The sequence below is a fragment of the Diceros bicornis genome, chromosome X (genome assembly GCF_020826845.1).
Source record: "Diceros bicornis minor isolate mBicDic1 chromosome X, mDicBic1.mat.cur, whole genome shotgun sequence".
Classification (NCBI taxonomy): Eukaryota; Metazoa; Chordata; class Mammalia; order Perissodactyla; family Rhinocerotidae; genus Diceros; species Diceros bicornis.
Window position 1 is genome coordinate 27,186,932 of NC_080781.1, and position 19,599 is coordinate 27,206,530.

Below are 19,599 nucleotides of genomic sequence, written 5' to 3' on the forward strand. Positions count from 1 at the left end.
GTTCTATGAGATTAATTATCCTTTTTGTTGCAGCCACTTTGAATGAGTATTCTTTCTTGCAGCCCAAAATATCTTAACTATTAAACATGTCACCAAGGTTACAAAAATAAATAAGACATTATTCCTGCATTTAAGAAGTTTCTATTCTAATGGGAGACATATATGCCAATAACAAACTTCAGTAAAATAGAATGATACTTGCTGAAATAGAGAGAAGTAGCTGCATTCCCCTGGAAGACTGGGCAGGAAGGAAAGTATTCAAGCAAATGAGATTTCGAGCTGAGACTTTAAGGTTGAGTTTACCAAAAGTGAACGGTGACAAGTGCCTTTCTAGTGAGCAGAACAGTATACGTTAAAGGAGAAAGGCACCATTTGGTGATGGGGGAGCTACAAATATTTCAGTATTATTTTATTATCAAGAGAGTGATGAGAGATAGAGGAAATAACCCAGACGTTCTAGTAGGTATCAAATTGAGAAAAACCTTATGTACCAAGCCGAGGAATTTAGCTTTTATCCTAGAGAAGAAAGATTATTACACAACCTTGACTAATGTAATATGATCGGCATGTTAAAAAGTTCATTTTCAATGAACTTGCAGTGTGCAAGATGGGTTGAGCGAGATGAAGAGACCAATGATCAGGTTTTCTAGATGATACCTGAATGAATGACAAAAACAAAATGGTGGGGCTGAATTAGAAAGTTCAGGATTATTTGGTTTACAGGATTAATAGGATTGGTGATTGATTGCTTAATAGCAAGAAATAAAGAGAGTGCCAGAATGACTCTTTGATTTCTAACTTGGTGGATAGTAGTATGATCTACCAAAATAGGGAATATAGTAAGAGGAGTAGATTTTCAGAAGATTAACGATAATATCAAATTCGGGTATACTGAGTTTGGAATATCTGAGGAACATCTAAGTGGTAGCTGGTCAGCAGGTGAAAATATGAATCTGGAGTTTAGAAGAAAAGTCTGAGCTAGAGATAATCATTGGCATAGTTCTGGTAGTCTTTACCTTAGATTCTCTAATACTGAACTGGTATTAAAATTATTTGAGTTAAGACGGTAAATTTTATGCTATGTGTTTTTAACCACGATTTTAAAAATACAAAAGAAATTTGATAATAAGTACAGCACGGGCTGTGATCAATCAGAATGGATGCCAGCCATAAAAGGATGCAGACTCGGCATGGGTTAAGTCCCAAGCAATAACAACATTTAAGGGACTGACAGGAAAAATGTCAACTAAGTGGGAACGGCAGTAAGTGACCAGAACGGTCACTGAAAACAAAACTAAACAAAACAAGGGAACATGCAACCTCAAAAACTAAGACAATGGAGAATTTAAATTGAAGGGGGATGGGTGGTGCTTGGTTAACACTATCAAACACACTGAGGGTAAGGTTATAGAACCATAGCAAAGGGCATAATAATGAATTAATGAAATCTTGCCTAGTAGATTAATAGAAATTATGTCTTAATGTTCAAGTTATGATGCAATTTCAAAAACAATACTTATATTATACCAAGAATGTTAGGTTAAAAGTGCATAGAAAATGGAATGAATTGATCTAATATATTCATAATCTAATCTCAAGAAGCAAATAAACCATAAAGTAAGGAAGACAGTATAGAAACTTAGAAAATCAATGGATTTTTGTACATGTGACAGGAAAATAAACACTGGTAAGACAAATATATTAAAGGATCTGGGGTGGCAGATCCTTTATGTCACACAGGATGACAAAGGGAGCAAAAAATGAAGGACTGAGAACAAAAATCAAAGGAGACAAGAGACATGTTTGAATGAAATGTACAGAACCAAAAAGGCTTATAGGTGAAAAGAAATGGAAGTGACCAATTCTTTTCAAGGAAATAACGACTCTTCAGCAAGCAGAGCTGGAGACAAGAGTTGTGTGACAGCTTCCAAAGAAACACTTTAAACTGAATTTTTCTACCATTGCAATATTTTTTATTCTCAAACAATATCTTTGTTCTTCCCTTACAGGTAGAAATATTGAGGATGATAATACACTGGAAAGGCATGTCATGGGTCTTACGTTTAAACTACAAAATAAATTGGTTAAAAATTGGGTTGAATGATAAAAATACTTCCAGATCTCCTCTCTTCCCCTTTTTAAAATTGCTATGATACTTTTTGAGTCTAGAAATCAAGGCAACACCAATATTTCTGACGTTCATACAGTTTTTGTTCTAGAGGCTTTGTCTATTTTGTGAGCATAAATTTTCCCAGTGGATTCAGGAGGAAGATGAGTATTTTTTTAAAAGCAAACAGTGAGTCAGCAGGAGGTTCAAAGTTCTCCACATGGAGTTGTCACTCAAAGTACTGACATCAAAATCGACGACAAGTGGCTCCAGCCTTGTTCTGAGTCTAATTTGTAATGGAGAGGAAGTTAGGGGAAAAGTGTGAGCAGAAGACAGCTGAGAAAAATAGGTAGACAGATATTCAGCAAAGACGGGAAAAAAGTCTGTTATAAAACCTAAAGCAAAATAACCTGGCAAAATAATCCAAATTCCATATGGGAGGAACGCAAACATCACTGAACTGAGAATCATGTGACAACATATTTTCTGTGAGCCCACTTGGTCCTGGGCACCGTTCTAGACACTGAGGACACAGTAGTAAACATGACGCAGCTAGTAGCCTCACAGAGTTTACATCCTGATAGAGAAAAGAGACAGGAAACAAATATTTAAAATTATTTTAGAGAATGGTACAGGCAACAAACAAAAATAGAGCCAGGTAAAGAGTAAGAGAGTGAGATGAGTGCAAGTTGGGCCAGGGTCTATTAAAAATTAGCCATTAGCTCACTATGAAGGCTTGGGCAAGACCTTCAACTGCCTTTAGTTTTCTTAGCTCCTCTAGCTAGCTCTGTGCATGGAACAAGTAAACAGTTCATTACATCTTTATTTCCATTTCTTTATATACCTCCTCTTTTACCATTACCATTCATTTCCTACTTCTCTTTTCACCTCCCCTTTGACACTCACTCTTGTTTCCAGAAGACTCTGGCCCCTGGCTTAAGGGCTCCTTCTCTGTACCTAGTCCTGCTTGCAATTATCCTGTGTAACCTCAGAATCTATATTAGAAATCAAAACCTGGTTTTGATTTCTGACTTCCTCATTCATTCAAGTAATGTGGATTCAATGATAAGTAAGAAAGATCCGAGTCTGTCTTCAAGAAGCTCACAGTCAGGTGGAAGGACCAACATAAATTCAAATTGTTTCAGAAATAAATGGAAGATTTGAAATGCGCTCTAGAAGAAAAGTATGAACGATGCTATTTACACTAATAGTGGAGGATCTAACCTAGTCTGGGAGGTTAAGGTAGTCTTCTCTGAGCACAACATTTGAGCTGAGACCTGAGAAGTAAGTAGGTATCAGATGCGAAAATTAAGGGGAGAATGTCCTAAGCAGAGGGGCCAGTATGTGAAATGGCTTGTAGAAGGAAAAAGCAGGCTCTTAAAAACACAAAACAAACAGAAAGCAGGCCAATGCAGAGATAGGAGAGCAAGTAGTACATGGTATCCGGCATAAGAGTGATGAAATGGGAAGGGTCACACTACGCAAGGTCCTGTAAGCTATTAAATATTTTTATTCTGAGAACAATTGGAAGCCACTGAAGTGTTTTAAAGAGAGTTCTGCCATCAAATTTATATTTTGAAAGGGTCACACGGCTACACCGCGTAGGGGAGAAGGAACGAATGAGGGGAGATTAGTTTAGGTTGGTATGACCATATTTTTTACCATGAAACCCTGGCTAGTGTTAAGAGTGAAAGGGGTCACTATTTACAGTGAGGCAATGGACATAAACCATGTCTGCCCAGGACAAACCAGGACTATGGTCATCCTAACATAAGGCCATTGTAATAGTCCAGGAAAGAGATGATGAAAGATTGGGGAGGGGTCATGTAGGATAAATCTAGAGAAGAAAGGTGATCCAAGAAATATTTAGGAGGAAAAATTAACTGGACTTGGTGACGGATGTCCAGGAGGAGTGAAGTGAGAAGGTGTCAAGAATGACTTCCAAGGTTTTGTCACTGGATGAGTGGTGCTACAAAACTTGGAGTGGCAAGGCATGAAACGGGAAGATCATGAACTTGATTACAGGAGAAGATCATGAGGCTATTTTTGAGACATCTAAGTGGAACTGTTAAGTAGGCAGTTATATATACTGTCTGGCATTTAGAAGAAATTTCTTCATTTCCCACGTTCTTCTCCTCTATCAATCAGTCCCTTCCATTTTCCTTATTGTTTTTGGATCCCCTGTAAACAGAGCACGAACAAGGACTTGGGTGGAGGTAGTTTACTTGGGAGCTGATCCCCAGGCAGCAGGAATGAAGGACCAGGAAAGTGAGACAGAGCAAGAGGAAACATCAATATAATGTTTATTACTGAGGTCACCACTATGGGCAACGGGGGCTCGATTCTGCCAGAACCTTTCCATGTTCCCGAGAAACACTAAGAAAGCCTCCCCAAATTGTCTTCTTGAAGGAATAGAGGCTAAAAATGTATCTACAGGCTCCCATCCTCCATTGGTTGGAAGTTGCTCACCCATCACAACTCTGGGCTGGGTTAGCTCACAGGATTTGTGGGCTCCTAGCATGTCAGAGAAATCCCAGGCAAAAAGTGGGAAAATGGGAGTCATGCCCTTGACTGTCAGCTAAATGTAATGCTGTCATCTAAAGCTAAGTCTGAGCTGACACAGGACTGTCCACTACAGCTGCAGCTGCAGCCAGAGGTGAGTCAAAGGTATGTGACTCCAGGTACCAGAGGTAGCTGCTATATTTGTGATGATAATGTTTTGGAAGTATTGTGTTTTTCTTTTACAGTGAGATTCTTCCTACCTATAGATGATTACATAGAACATAAACATAGAGTTTAAAGAATAATTAGAAAGCAACACCCCATGTAACTACCACCACGATCAAGAAATAGAATATTGCCAATACCTTGGAATCCACTCTGTGTCACCCACAGCACAACCTGCTCCATCTTCCTAGAGATAACCATTCTCCTGACATTTTCCTCTTTACTTTTCACTTCTCCAGCTTAGATTCCATGGTCCACCACTTCAGCCAGTCCTGTAGCTATTATTGACTATACTTTCTAGTTATTATTCAATCCCTTGCTCCAATATACTTTCATAGCACCTGCCTGGCAAAACAATCATGGATAAATCTTATCTCCTCAATTCTTTCTCCACTCATTTAAAGAGAAACTTCTTAAATGTCTGGCTTTAGTCCCCTCTGGTTTTCTATTTCTGATTTTGGCCACACCTCAGTCTCCTTTGCTGACTTGTTTTACTCTGGATATCAAATACACGAATTCCTTAGGATTCTGTCCTAAGGCCTCTTCTCATTCTATACACACTCCCTAGGTGATCTCCATTCTTGAGACTTGAGTTATGTTTTATTGTCTATGCTGTTAACCCCAGTGTCCATATTTTTAGCCTAAACCTCTCTCCTGACTCATATGGCTAGTCTACTCAGTGGTCATGCAAGCATCTCAAAACTGATATGTCCAAAATTGAACTCATCATCCCCTTGAACCCTCAAATAGTCCATAGTTTAGTCATTTCCACCACCATTCACCCAGTTTGTCAAGCTAGCAGTTTGAGTATTCTATTTGAGCTCTCCATATCTCTCCCTTCTATGTCCAATCAGTTACCAGGTCCTGTTGTTTCTACATGCCAGTATCTCTTTAATCTGTCCACTTTGTCTCCATTCCCTTTCTCACTTCCCTAGTTCAAGTCATCATCTCTCACCCGGACTACTTGAACAGCCTCCAGTATTACTCTTATCTAATCTATTCTCTACTCTTTCACCAGAGCAATCTCTGTAAAACCCAAATACTATCATGTCACCAGCCTCTGTAAATTGCTCCAGTGGATTTCAATTGCCCTTCAAATAAAATGTGATTGATTTCTCTAATATGCCTTAAAAAGCAATTTGAGAACATGCCCGCATTTTCAGCCTCATCCGGAACCTCCTACCTGACACATCCCTTCTCACCTGCTCCCTAGCCAACTCAATACTTCACCCATACTGGCATTTTTTAAGAAGTGCCAGGCTCCTTCTTACCTCCAATTTTGACTTATGCCATTTCTCCTGCATGGAACACTCTCCCCCCGGCTACCTGTTTGCCTAGATACACCTACGTATCCTTCAAGTGTCATCTTCAAAGATCCTTTTTTCCAGAAAGCTTTCCCTGACATCTGCCAACTACACCATTCTAAAGTGGGTTATGGTTTTTCTATAGCATTCTATATCCTTGTATTTGTCACATATAGTTATTTAATATACTTTCTTACTTTCTAAGAGTCTAGGAATTGTGTTTATCTTGCTCAAAATTGTATCCCTAGCATCTAGCATATAACAGGGCACACAGTAAGTCTTAATGAATTACATGTTGAATTAGTGTATTAACAAATTAATGAGAGTAATACATACCAAATGCTCTTTTTTAATTAAAAAAATTTTAAGACAATTTTTTAGAGAATTTTCAGGTTCACAACAAAATTGAGACGAGAGATTGCCCATATAACTCCTGCCCCGCATATGCATGGCCTTCCCTATTATTACTGATACATCATAATCACCCAAAGTGCATAGTATACCTTAGGGTTCACTCTTGGTGTTACACATTCTATGGGTTTGGATAAATGTATAATGACGTGTATCCATCATTATAGTCTCATAGAGAGTATTTTCACTGTCCTGAAAATCCTCTGTGCTCTCCCTATTCGTCCCTCCTCTCTGCACCCCCTGCATCCCTGGCAACCACTGTTCTTTTTATTGTCTTCATATTTTTGCCTTTTCCAGAATGTCATATAGTTGGAATCATACGGTACGTAGCCTTTTCAGATTGGCTTCTTTCACTTAATAATAAGCATTTAAGGTTCCTCCCTGTCTCTTCATGGCTTGAAAGCTCATTTCTTTTTAGTGCTGAATAATATTCTATTGTCTGGCTGTAAGACAGTTTATTTATCCATTAACTTAGTGAAGGACATCTTGGTTGCATTCTAGTTTTGGCAATTACGAATAAATCTGCTATAAACACCCATGCACAGGTTTTTGTATGGACATCAGTTTTCAAATCCTTTGGTTAAATACCAAGGAGTGCGATTGCTGGATAGTACGATAAGAGCATGTTTAGTTTTGTGAAAAACTGCCAAACTGTTTTCCAAAATAGCTGTACCATTTTGCATTCCCACCAGTAATGAATGAGAGTTCCTGTTGCTCCACACTCTCCCCAGCATTTGGTGGTGTCAGTGTTCCAGATTTTGGGCATTCTAATAGATATGTAGGAGTATCTCATTGTTGTTTTGATTTGCATTTCCCTGATGACATACGATGTGGAGCATCTTTTCATATGCTTATTTGCCATCTGTATATCTTCTTTGGTGAGGGGTCTGTTAAGGTCTTTGGCCCATTTTTAATCAGGTAGTTTGTTTTCTTATTGCTGAGTTTTAAGAGTTCTTTGTATATTTCGTATAACAGTCCTTTATCAGACGTGTCTTTTGCAAATATTTTCTTCTAGTCTGTGGCTTGTCTTCTAATTCTCATGAAAAATGCTCTTTTTTAGTATATAAAATTAGAACCCACAGTTGGAGAAAGAACTTCACCAATAACCCAGAGTGTATTGGGAAATGGCTTCTCATCTCCCTGATAGTGACATCTCCTGCTGGCTCTAACTACATACTTTATCTCTTTCCAACTAGTTCATTATTTAAGTGTTAGTCAGTTGAAGTGGCATTATCATAGCCCTTTTCTGCTGATCTATGATGCTGCTTTGGGAGATCATTCCACCTTTGGAGAAGTGTGCTAATGATTTCAAGGCTCAAAGTGAGCTCAGATGTGATGTACAACATTGTAATCCCTAGACCCGTGAGCAGTAATTAGATTCCAGATGATCTAGAAATGACTACCTCTACTTAGGTACACCTAAGGGGTGCCTCAATAAGTAAATATATGAGACTAGTGTTTATAAGAATAAAAAAATCTAAAGTCTAGTTATCCCCCTTTTTTCTGTATTTTTGCTGCTGAGGAAGGAAAATGTTCTTCAAAATGAGGATAAAATGTTTTAGGCTTAATTCTATTTATAGAAGTACTACAAAATGTTTTTCAAATGACAGTGGAACACTCTTAGTAGTTGTACCAAGTATTTCACACCGTCTCTTCACTTTTACTATGAGGGCTTTACAAATTTCCATCTTATGCTGGGCAAATGGTACTCTTATTGCTGAGTAAGCATTAAAAATACTGTTGATAAGGGATCTTTTTCTCCTCGGAGGAAGCCTTAGAAAGATTAGAGAAATACATTTAACAATCCATATTCCCTATGTTAGCTAGTATGAATCTATCAGCAAGTATTTATCTAAAAGAGGGTTCAGTAAATTATAGTTCTCAGGCCAAATCCGACCCACCACCCGTTTTTGTAAATAAAGTTTTATTAGAACAGAATCACACTCATTCATTTATGTACCATCATGGATGCTTTTTCACTTCAATAGCAGAGTTGATCTTCCACTCTGCAAAGTCAAAAATATTTATTATCTGGCTCTTTATAGAAAAAATTTGCCAAATGCTGCTCTAAAACCTTTTTGAAGTGATTTTCATCATTTACCCACACCTCTTACTGAAAGAGTGCATTCTATAAACTAATAACTTACTTTATAAAATAAGGATTTTTTATTTGCCCCAAATTATATCTTCCAAGCTGCAAAAGGCATCCCCTAATTGCAGTGCACTATGATTTGGTGAATAAAGTCCTATTCTCACTAGTGTAGTTAGAAGAACAGTGGACTAGAAATAGGAAGATAAAAGCTTCTGTCTTGAGTCCCCTCTTTTTCAGTTTCCCCATCTACAGCAAAGGATAATCTTCATTCTTGAGGGGTATTTTTAAGATTAAAGCAGAAAATGTACACTTATAAAGAATTTTATTATTTATGATCAATCAGATTTCAGTGTTTTGTCTTCTCCATTTCCAGCTTCACTCACTACAGTCAGAACTTGTTTTAGTTGATATTCACGTGGCAGTCTGACCAACCTTATCATTCATTTAGTTACTCTGCCACTGCCAATTTATTCCTTGAGTGTGCATTTCTTAGCATGGCTTGTTACTGTCCTCATCTTTTCTACCCACTCAGGTCTGTCCACCGTTTCATTTCAATCCACTTGCACTCACTGCTTTCACTGGCTTTCACTGTAATGCCTCAGATTTATCCAGTTGTAAAAAATATATTCTGGTCTAGGGGCATGCTTAAGTGGGATATTGGCCAGCAGAGAGGGTCAGCAATATCCATTTTGATGAGTTCTAACTAGGCTGTTAACTTTACTCCCTTTTATTTTCACAGAAATTTCAATATCATCTAGTCCAGCGGCTTTGAGTATTTTTTAAGCACATAACCTCTTTCGAGTGAAATCTTAAGAGGAAACCCATCATGTGAAGCATAAGAAGGAGGAGGGCAGCGGACTGGTTGAAATCAGAGCTGGGAGGCAAAGGGAAGTATGGGGACATATTGGAGGGGCACCTATGACCTTGAGGGCAGAAGGGCAGGCTCTCCGGAAGAGATGATGAACTCTAGGTTTCTGGTTTGTGTGCTTGGTTGGATAAAGTCCAGGGCAATATTCATTTCAATTATTTCATGCCAAAGTAAACAATGGGGTCCACTTATTACCCACAGCTACTGAACCAAGAAAACACTAGGTAATATTTTTGGAAAGTTGGGTCTGAACACAAAAAAGAGTTTACCAAGGAGGTTGTGGTATTCTTTAAGAAGAGATTACATGAAGTACTGTTTAGATAAATTTCATTAATTGATTTCGAATTGCAGCAGGGCACTGGACTATAGTGCCTTGTGGTCTTTTCCAGATCTATTTTTTATATTTCTGCTGCTGTAATGGCTGTTTGACCTTGGACTGACAGATATAGAACAGGGAGACTAAATAAAGCTAAGTAGTAACACTGTGGGAAAATCAGGCCTATCACCTCAATGCCTTTTTTTTGCCCCCACGGCCCTATCTTCCAGGAGAGAAAGAAAGAAAAGAAAGAAACTATTATATATTTCTTCTTACTGAAGTCACTTCCATAGCTACAAGGTTAGTACTAAGCATCATGGGTGCTACTATTTAAGACCTAAGTCCACCCACATAGCTTTAATATAGGATTTGGACATCATGCAAGAGAAGAAAGAAGGGGGAAGGAGGAGTATTGTTGTTGAATTTCTTCTGGAAAATATATTACGAAAGTATGACCAGTATGGTTGAATTGATTCTATAGTCTATGGAGTCCATTGCATCATCTGCGTTACCAAGACCAAGTTATGTTTAACGTAAAGATTACAAGACAGGCATGAACTTGAGGGAGATACGGGTTTACGGCCATGCTTAGCAGCTTAACTTTGTAGCTGGTTGTCTTTGGGATAACAACTCTCTCTAAGCATTACTTTCATCCTATGGTAAAAAAGAAAATAATGTGGTACCTATCTCATAAGGCTGTTGTAGGATTAAACAGAACAATCCACAAAGAATATTTAGCAAAATGCTTGGTACAGAGCAAGGCATTAATGCATGTTAGCTCTAAGATAAATATTAGGTATGTTTGGGTCAATGAAAAAGCCAGGAGAAATAATTGAAATGAAAGCAGGTATTATTTTTGAAAAAAGTCATGCTGTGCCTCGGTATTACTGGGATAGAACCAGACCGTGAGACCTTGGAGACCCTCTGACAGAGTTAAACATGAAGTGACAATGTTGTTTTGGCTGATTTACATCAGACCTTTGTTGTAAAGCACATTTTCCTCCATATGCTCAATATGAAGCATTTATTTACCCAGATAATAGATACAAATCCATGCAGTCGAATGTTCCTTGGAGTCCGAGATCAAGATGGAAATCCCCAGAATCACAGAGATTTGCGTCTATAAACTTGCTTATTATATTCACATTCAAGGAGGTTGGAAGGGATCGTGTCAGCTTTTTAACCAAAATCTTTTCATTACTTCTCCCTGCTGGGGTTGCAGTACATGCTGGGAGCGACCTCCAGAGATCCTCAAGCTGTATGCAGAGAGCAAACCGAATCTGAAAGCTTTACTAGACAAGTTTGTCTTTCCACTGGTGGGAGTGGATGGCAGCCGTAGTGGAAAAATTAAAATTTCTTGGGAAATTGGGGCCTGACCTTGAAAAAAAATCTCAAATCAGAGTGCACAATTCAATTCTGAGTTATGTCCTTATTTGTTAAACAGAGTGCAGGTGCAAAAGAAAAAGACACATTTTACGTTAAACAAATACGAATCAGTAAGGAAAATAATAGGGCTTCTCTTTTGCTCTTGCTGGATTTAGTAAGCAAAAACGTTATTGTCAAACCGTAGGATTAAAACAATATACTAATAATCAAGGAAACAACTTTTCTCACTCACTTCAATATGAGAAGGAAAATTACCTCTTCCACTTATAATTCATAGTAAATATTATAGGAAGTTTATTTGTATCTTTTATTTATAAATTTCTTCAAGAATAAAGAATAATCCTGGGAAGCTGAAGTGACATTGGAGATTGACTAATTGATTTTATTTCAATATTGTCTCCTACTTTTCCAGTAGCATGTTACTTAGTTCTTGCTTTTTAATGTTGGAGAACAATGACTCTTTTTTGGAGTTGTGATAATTACCTCAGTAGCAACAATTGAAGGTATTATAATTATGACTTTTTTTTTATTGTCGGTCTATATTACAATTTAGGTACTGGTGTAGTCAATGCTGTTAGCAATTTTGCATAAATATTAGAATAGCTAGATTGAATGTCTGTTTAATGAACTCATCATGCACTGGCAAGCACTTTGGAAAATGAGATTAAAACATATTTTAAAAAAATACTGAAGATGAGAGAAGGAATAAATTATATAAATTTTAAGAGGAACATAGCATGCTAGACTGTAACATAGAGGTTCTCAAATTGGATATCAAGACATAGTCAAGAATGAGAGTTAATGAATGAGAAGGGGGTTAGATTTAGCCTGCAAGATTTGCATCAAAGCCACAGCATATCCCTATTTGATCAATACTGCAGCCTTAAAAAAATTAGGATTTACCGCTGAGAGTGTGAGGATAAATATATCTGTTAGCTGTGTCTAAGCAGGAAAAAACAGTTGAGATATATAAGAATACTGAAGAGCACTGAGATCAAACTCAGGATTTGAGTCCAGATTCAGCAGATAAACAGCTGGACAAACATATAATCACTTAATTTCTCTGATATTATAATTACACGGGAAGTTTACTTATTTGATCCAACTCAAAAATGAATGTACTCTTCATCTGGTCAAAATATGTTGAACACTTACTACATGCTAGTCATTGAACAAAAGCTGCATACACAAAAGGGCATACATTGATAAACAAAATCCTTAGTAGGTATGGAAGCCCTGAGCTCTTTTCTCTCTCTCTCTCTCTCTCTCTCTCTCTCTCTCTCTCTCTCTGTCTCCTTTTAGCAGACATGCTAAAGGAACTGAAGAAAGGCAGAGGGGCTGGGCTTTGAAGAAAAAGGAAGACAGCGGAACAAGAAGAGTAGGCAGGGAACCATCTTGTAAGACCTTGTAGGCCATGTTAATGATTTGGAGATTTATTCTAAAAGCATTGGGACAAAATTGAAGGATTATAATAAATGAGATTTACATTTTGCATTATTATTTTTTGTGAAATATGTTTATACAGGGAATGGATTAGAGGGAGGTAAATGAAATCAGTTAGGAGGCAAGCATCCAGGTAAAATATGATGGTGGCAGAAGGGATGGAGATGGATAAAATAACTTGAAAGATAGGTAAGTAATAACATCAACAGGACTTGGTGCTTGATTGGATGAGGAAAGTAAAGGAGAAAGAGATGTCCATCGAGGATCACTTACTGGTTCTGGCTTGAGTGGATGGTGTTGCCATTTCTTGGGATAGGGCATACAAGAGGAGAAGAGGGGAGAGTAAGTTCACTAGTTCAGTTTTGGACACGGCAGATTTGAGGAGTCTAAGAGACATCCAAGCGCAGATGTTGAGTGAGGTGTTGGATACATGGGCTCTCTTGAATTCACTCCAATAAGTATTTCATTCCCCCACCACTCTATCCAAGTTTCCTAAATCCACGGTTGGTTCTCAGGCTTTACCTTACTAGACTTACAGGCAGCAATTGACACGGTTTACCAATTCCTTCTCCTTAATTCACTTCCTTCACTTGGCTTCTAGGTTTCTGTCCTGGTTTTCCGCCTATTTCAGTGACCACTTATTACTATATGCCCTACCTCTTATCACTGGGGTCCTCCAGGGCTCCATCTTTGCATATCTTCTCTATCCATATTCACCCCTTGGCTTTAACTAGCACAATCTCATGGCTTAGTTATATGCTAAAAATTACATATTTATATCTCCAAATTGGATCTCTCTCCTAATCTCCAGGTCATATATCCTTCTACCTCTTCTACATCTCCATTTGGATAACTAGTAGGCATATGTAACTTGTACAAAGCAGGGATTTTTATATTGTCCCCCTACCACTCTGTACCTCCTGCTACCTTCCCTAACTCAGTAAATGACACCACCATTCTTACAATTTGCTCAGGCCAAAAACCTCATCACATTCTCTCATTCCCCATATCAAATCTGTCAACAAATCCTGTTGGCTCTAGCTTCAAGATACATCCAGAATCTGTTCACCTCTTATCACTTCTGCTGCCACTACTCTGGACCAAGCTATCATCATTTCTCACCTAAATTATGGCAGTAATCTCCTAACTGGTCCTCTCTTGCTTCCACCCTACTCTTTTTCATACAGCTTATTCTTAACATATGTCAGACCATCTAATTGCTGGGCTCAAAAGCCTCCATTGGGCCTTTATCTTACACAAGATTCAAAGTCTTTCAATGGCCTTTAAAGCTCTCCCTGATCTAATGTCACTTCTTAACTGCTCTCCCCTTCACCTACTGTGTGCTCCAGCCACAGTGGTTATTCTTCCAATACTAGTCATGTTCCCATCTCATGACATTTATTAGAATGCTATTCCTGGAATGCTGCAGCCTAGAATGTGCTTCCCCCAGATATCCACATGGCTTATACTTTGACCACATTCAGGTCTTCACATAAATTTCACCTTTTCAGTGAAGTTGTCTCTATAAGCCCCACTCTGTACTCCATACCCATACTCTTTACAGTCTTCCTTGTTTTATTTTATTTTCCAATGCAGTTATTACCTCATGACATGCAAACATATTGTATTTATTTATTTTCTTTATTGTCTATCCCCACAAAAACATCAACTCCATGAGGACAAGAATATTCATCTGTTTTTTTTTTCTTACAGCTGTATTTCTGAATTAATGTACAGATCTAGAATTTAAAAGAGAGGTGTGGATTTCAAGTAAGAATGTGGGAAACATCAATATATAATTGGTACTTGAAACCATGAAGTAAATGAGATTACCTAAGAGATTAAAGACTGTGAAAAAAGCAGGCCTACATTACTTTAGACATTTAATAGCCAGATAAAGAACTTTAAATCAGCCAGGAAGCTGAGAATAAATAGGAGGTAAGAGGAAAAATAGAGTGTGGTGTTATTAATGTGAAGGGATAGAAGAAATGTTTCAAAACAGGAGTGGTCCACTGCATTAAGTGCTGCTAAGAGTTTAAGTAAGATGAGAATTGAAATGGTATTTTAACATAGAGATCATTTCTGGCCTTTGGCACTCTCAGTGGACTAGTGCAAGGACACAGCCAGGCTGCAGTGGGAAGAAGAAATAGAGACAGCAACGTAGATGGCTCTTTCTAGAAGAGAGGCTGTGAATGAGAGGAGAGAGATTTGTGAGTATCTGGAAAAGAATGTGTGGTTGAGGTAGAATAGTTCTAGGATGGGGAAAACATGAGCATGTATATATGCTGCTGATAAAATCATGTGAGTCAATTTAAAGATACTTTATATTGCAAGGGAAATCTTTTTAGATGTTCCAATATAGAAAGACATGACTGGCTAAGCTAAAATGTGGCAGAAAAATACCAGGTACTCGAATAGTTGTCAAATTTAATACGAGCTAGTAGTACATTACAGCAGGCAGAATGATATCATCATATAAAGGTAGGAAAAGGGTATGCTGACTTTGTGATGTGACTTGAGTTGTGAGTAGACCAGTCATTATGGAACAGGGTCCAATTCTGAAGCCCACGGCAGAAAAACAATATGGAAAACACACTTGGGAGAGTAGAAAGGGGGCCCCAGAGATGTTTAAACATTTGAGAGAGTTTTTTTTGTTCACAGGCCATGGGAACTTACCTAATTTATACTAGAAAAGGAAAGTTTGAAGGGAGATTAAGTAATAGACTTCAAAGAATGTCTAAATGTACAGTGAGCAGAAATGCTCTTTTCCTACTCAAAAAATAATTTAGACAGTAACTGGAACTTGGGTTAGGCTGTCTTGAGTATAACAGCAGTGGCGGAACTCCACCTACTCTTGATTTTTGAAGAGGAGAGTAGGCAGTTAACCTTCTTAAGGTTGCTTCTAAGGGAGAGAGAGCCTTTCCTGAAGATAGTGGAGAATGAATGACCTCTCCAAGACCTTTCAGATCACAGTCTTACAATCTACAATTTAAGTGCAAACTGCAACATTTCCTTTTGGAATCTTCTTTCTCTGAGGGTAAAGTTATATTTGATTTCAAAATGATTTAGGGCAATTTTAGGAAATAATAGGAATACATGGAGAAGTCTCACTTCTGTGGGCTGTGGGGTACCTATTCTCATGAATATGTTTAAATGCTTCTATTTCCCCCTTGATAATAGCTTAAGAAGAAGTTCAGCATTATGGTATACTCTTTAGTGATTTCCAGCAAAGGTGCTTTTTTGGAAGGAGTTAAATAATATAAGAAGGCTAAGGTAATTTTACTGTAATGAACTCTTTATTTCTGTTAAAATGCAGGATATGAGTAACTGAAAAATCTCCAACGATCAGAACACTTTCTTCAACCATTGATGATATTCCTCTCCTCCTCCTCTTCCTACACACACACACACACACACACACACACACATAGAAACTTCCAGGAATGCTTCCAATAAGCATTAGAAATGATGGATTAGAGCTTCTCTTCCTTTGCCAGTTCAGACCCCAAATCTCGGCCCTAACCAGAGATGGTAACCAAGCACTAAAACTGCCAAAAGGTTAAGAAAGGGAGAACAAAGGGAACTTTATCATCACAAAATGCAAAATTAACATCTAAATACTCTAGTTTTCACAGTCAATCACTGTCTTGGATATTAACAATGACACCACTGTAGTATCCTCCCTGTTAACCAGGGAACATTGTTGAAGAACCTGGCCTGGAACCAGAGACTCCCAGTGCCTACATAGAAAGACTTCCTTCTGATCAATATGAGCAATTCTGGGGTTTCCCCAGCCAGGTCTATTGTTATCACTTCCCTTTGTATAGTGTGACACAGCTCATTACATTTCAAGCATCCTCACCTCACTGATGCATACAAATATGTTTTTATTAATTAATTAATTTATTGCTGCCAAGAGTTGGAGGGACTCTGTAGTTGTTCACGGCTTTGAACTACCTTGGGGAGGGTCTAAAATTAATTTCTTATCCTGTTACTATAATTGATTAGGGGACTTAACATTTTTTGGTACAAAATCTTACCCCTAGTATATCAGACTTTGAGGCAGTTTGTAAGGTTTAGAGATTTTAACTATAAAACCAACAATGGTATAGCCATGTCCTAAGTGTTTTCAGTAATCATCTGTTAATGAAGCAGAGAAAGATGTGGCTCCACTGAAACTAATGTGTCTTATCCTAAAGGTTCAGTTGAAGTAGAACCAACAGTGGGAAACACAGCCAGAACAGGAAATGATATGGCTGGCACCCTTCTTTGTTTCTGAGAAGGATGGAGACACAAAAGGGGAGTAAAAATGTGAGAATTAATTGACAGCTTCCATCTCTCATGATCATTGCAGATAAATGAAGGCATTTTCACAATAAATTAATCGTTTTCTCGCAATTTAGATAAAAAAAATAAATAGTAGTATGCCAAGATTATATTTAAAACTCCAATTAACCTCATGCTTTTATCAAACTGCCTAGGTATTTAAAGTACTATTGAAATAGCCTTGGAATGCTTTATTCAACTCTAGAGAGGCAAGTGAAGTTCAAATAATAAACGTATAAGTAACCTTCTGTGTGAGTATTTGATATTTAAGTACAGCCTTCAAAAATTCAAATGAAGATAAATAAATTACTGCTTGAGATATGGTGTTCTGGTTAATAGCATAAGGTTTGGAATCACAGAGACCTATCTTTGAATACCCACTCTGATGCTTACTAGGTTTGTAATCTTGGACAAATTATTTAATCTTTCTGACCCTTGGTTTTCTCATCTGCAAAATGGGAATCACAACACAATTCACTCAAAAGGTATAACCATGGCACTAATACTAAGACCTGTTGTATTAATTTAGGTTCACCCAGAAGTAGACCCTAAGACAAGGATTTGAGTGCAAGTGGTTTCATTGGTAGATGATACCAGAAAGCTGTGGTGGGAGAGTAAGGAAATGAACAGGAATGGGAAGGAAGTCAATACAAGACATATTAATAAACAGATTATCGCTGTGGGCAACTGTGGCTCAACCCACTGGAAACCTCTGGTGTAGGGTTCCCCTATCCAAGGAGTGAAGAAAATGAGATATTTATCCATCAACTCCTGTCCATCAGTGGTTGAGTGCTGTTCCAGGGACGTTTCCTCCCCAGCCCTTCCCACCTGTTCTGCAAGTGGGTGAGCTTCTCCCGTGGCCAGAGCAAATGCCTGCGCAGAGTCACAGGTGCTTGCCTCAGGGTTTACAGGAAGGACCAGTGCTGAGGGGATGTGGGTATGGCGTTAAGGGCCAAATTTGAACCACCTGCCCCCTTCAGGTTTCTGTCAAGTGTTACTGGAACACAGTCATACCCATTTATTTATATATTGTCTATGGTATGGCTGCTTTTAGTACATAATGACAAAGTTGATCGCATGACCCACAAAGCTGAAAATATTTACTATCTGGCTCTTTACAAAAAGAGTGTGTTGATTCCTTATCTAGTTGGAAGCACAACTGAGATTAGAATTTAGGCTTCTTGACCTCCAATGCAGCAATTTCTTAATTACACTTGAGACTTGCTCTCTCCAAAATTAATTACAGGAAGAGATGGTTTTACCAGAGTTGAATCAACTAGAAACCTCTATTAAGTGGCGCTTCTATGTGTCTATATATACAATGGTCATTCATTTCATAGTCATTACCCTGGGACATTTGAAGAACTCCAATATCCTGATTTGGAGCCTTCACATTAAGTATGTTCTACATGCAATTTCTTTCGAAAATGCTAAATCGGGTATTGCGGAATGTGAATGTTCCCAGACCCAGCAGCTTGTGGATAAGAAAGGATTCACATTGACATTTACAACCAGATTTACTGGCTCTTTGCCTCCATCTGCCATGCAGGCCTTCAGTCCCATGCAAAGTCCTGTCTACCTAAATGCTTCTGAGAGTCTCTAGGGGAGCTTCGTATAAGCATGGCTATCCTCCCCACAGGTCTCTGAGCTGCTCTGTTAGGCAAATACTGTCTGGGCTTAATATGCTGTCCATTTACTTGAACGTCCAAGCTACAAAGTCCTTGGGGGGGGGGGGGCTGGAGGGGAAAAGAGTGGTGGTGCTGAAGTAACATGGAGTTCCCTTTGGCAACCACAGCACTGGATCTCATTCAAATTCCACTCCATGTTGCATGCAGGAGGAGGGACGAACTCCTTCCCACTTACCATAGGCTTATGGCAGTAGTTCTTAAAGTGCGGTCCCAGGACCAGCAGCATCAGCATCACCTGGGGACTTTTCAGAGATGCAAATTCCCAGGACTCACCCAAGATCTACTCAATTAGTAACTCTGGGGTTGAAGCCCAACAATCTGTGTTTTAATAAGAAATGGATAATTTCACTATATGGCAAAGTTTGAGAACCACTGACAGAGGACACTGGATACAGACCAACACCTTCATCTCTGCTTTCTCCCCTTTTCCTCAATGTAGCAGTTTGTGTGTAAAGATAACCACAATAAGGACTCCCATCCCTGTATGCATGCCCCTTTGCAATGACACTGCAGCTCCTCCCTTCAAGAGGTGAAGTCTATTTTTCCACCCCTTGAATCTGGGCTGGCCTTACAACTTGCTTTGACCAATAGAATGCAGCAGAAGCAATGTCATCTGAATTCTCGAGTCTAGTCAAGAGGTCTTGTAGGTTCCACTCGTACTCTCTTGAAACATTGCCCTGAGAATGCTATATAAATGAAGCCCAGTCCAGTCTACTGGAGGATGAGGGGCCTTGTGAAGAACCAATGTTCTCCAGCCAACAGCCAGCTGTTAGATATCTGAGTGGGTCCATTTTAGACCATCTAGCTCCTGTTGAGTAGTCAGATAACTGCATGCACATGAATGACCCCTAGCAAGACCTTCAGAATAACTATGCAGCTAATCACAGCCCAAACTGCAGACCCACAGAATCATAAGCAAGTAAATAATTCT

At 38.6% G+C, this 19,599-nt stretch overlaps 1 protein-coding gene across 3 annotated transcripts in view; it reads right to left on the reverse strand.

Annotated features, from left to right (window-relative positions):
• The window catches only part of DMD (dystrophin), a 743,617-nt gene that overhangs the window by 625,505 nt on the left and 98,513 nt on the right, over window positions 1-19,599 (reverse strand). The window lies entirely within an intron of this gene.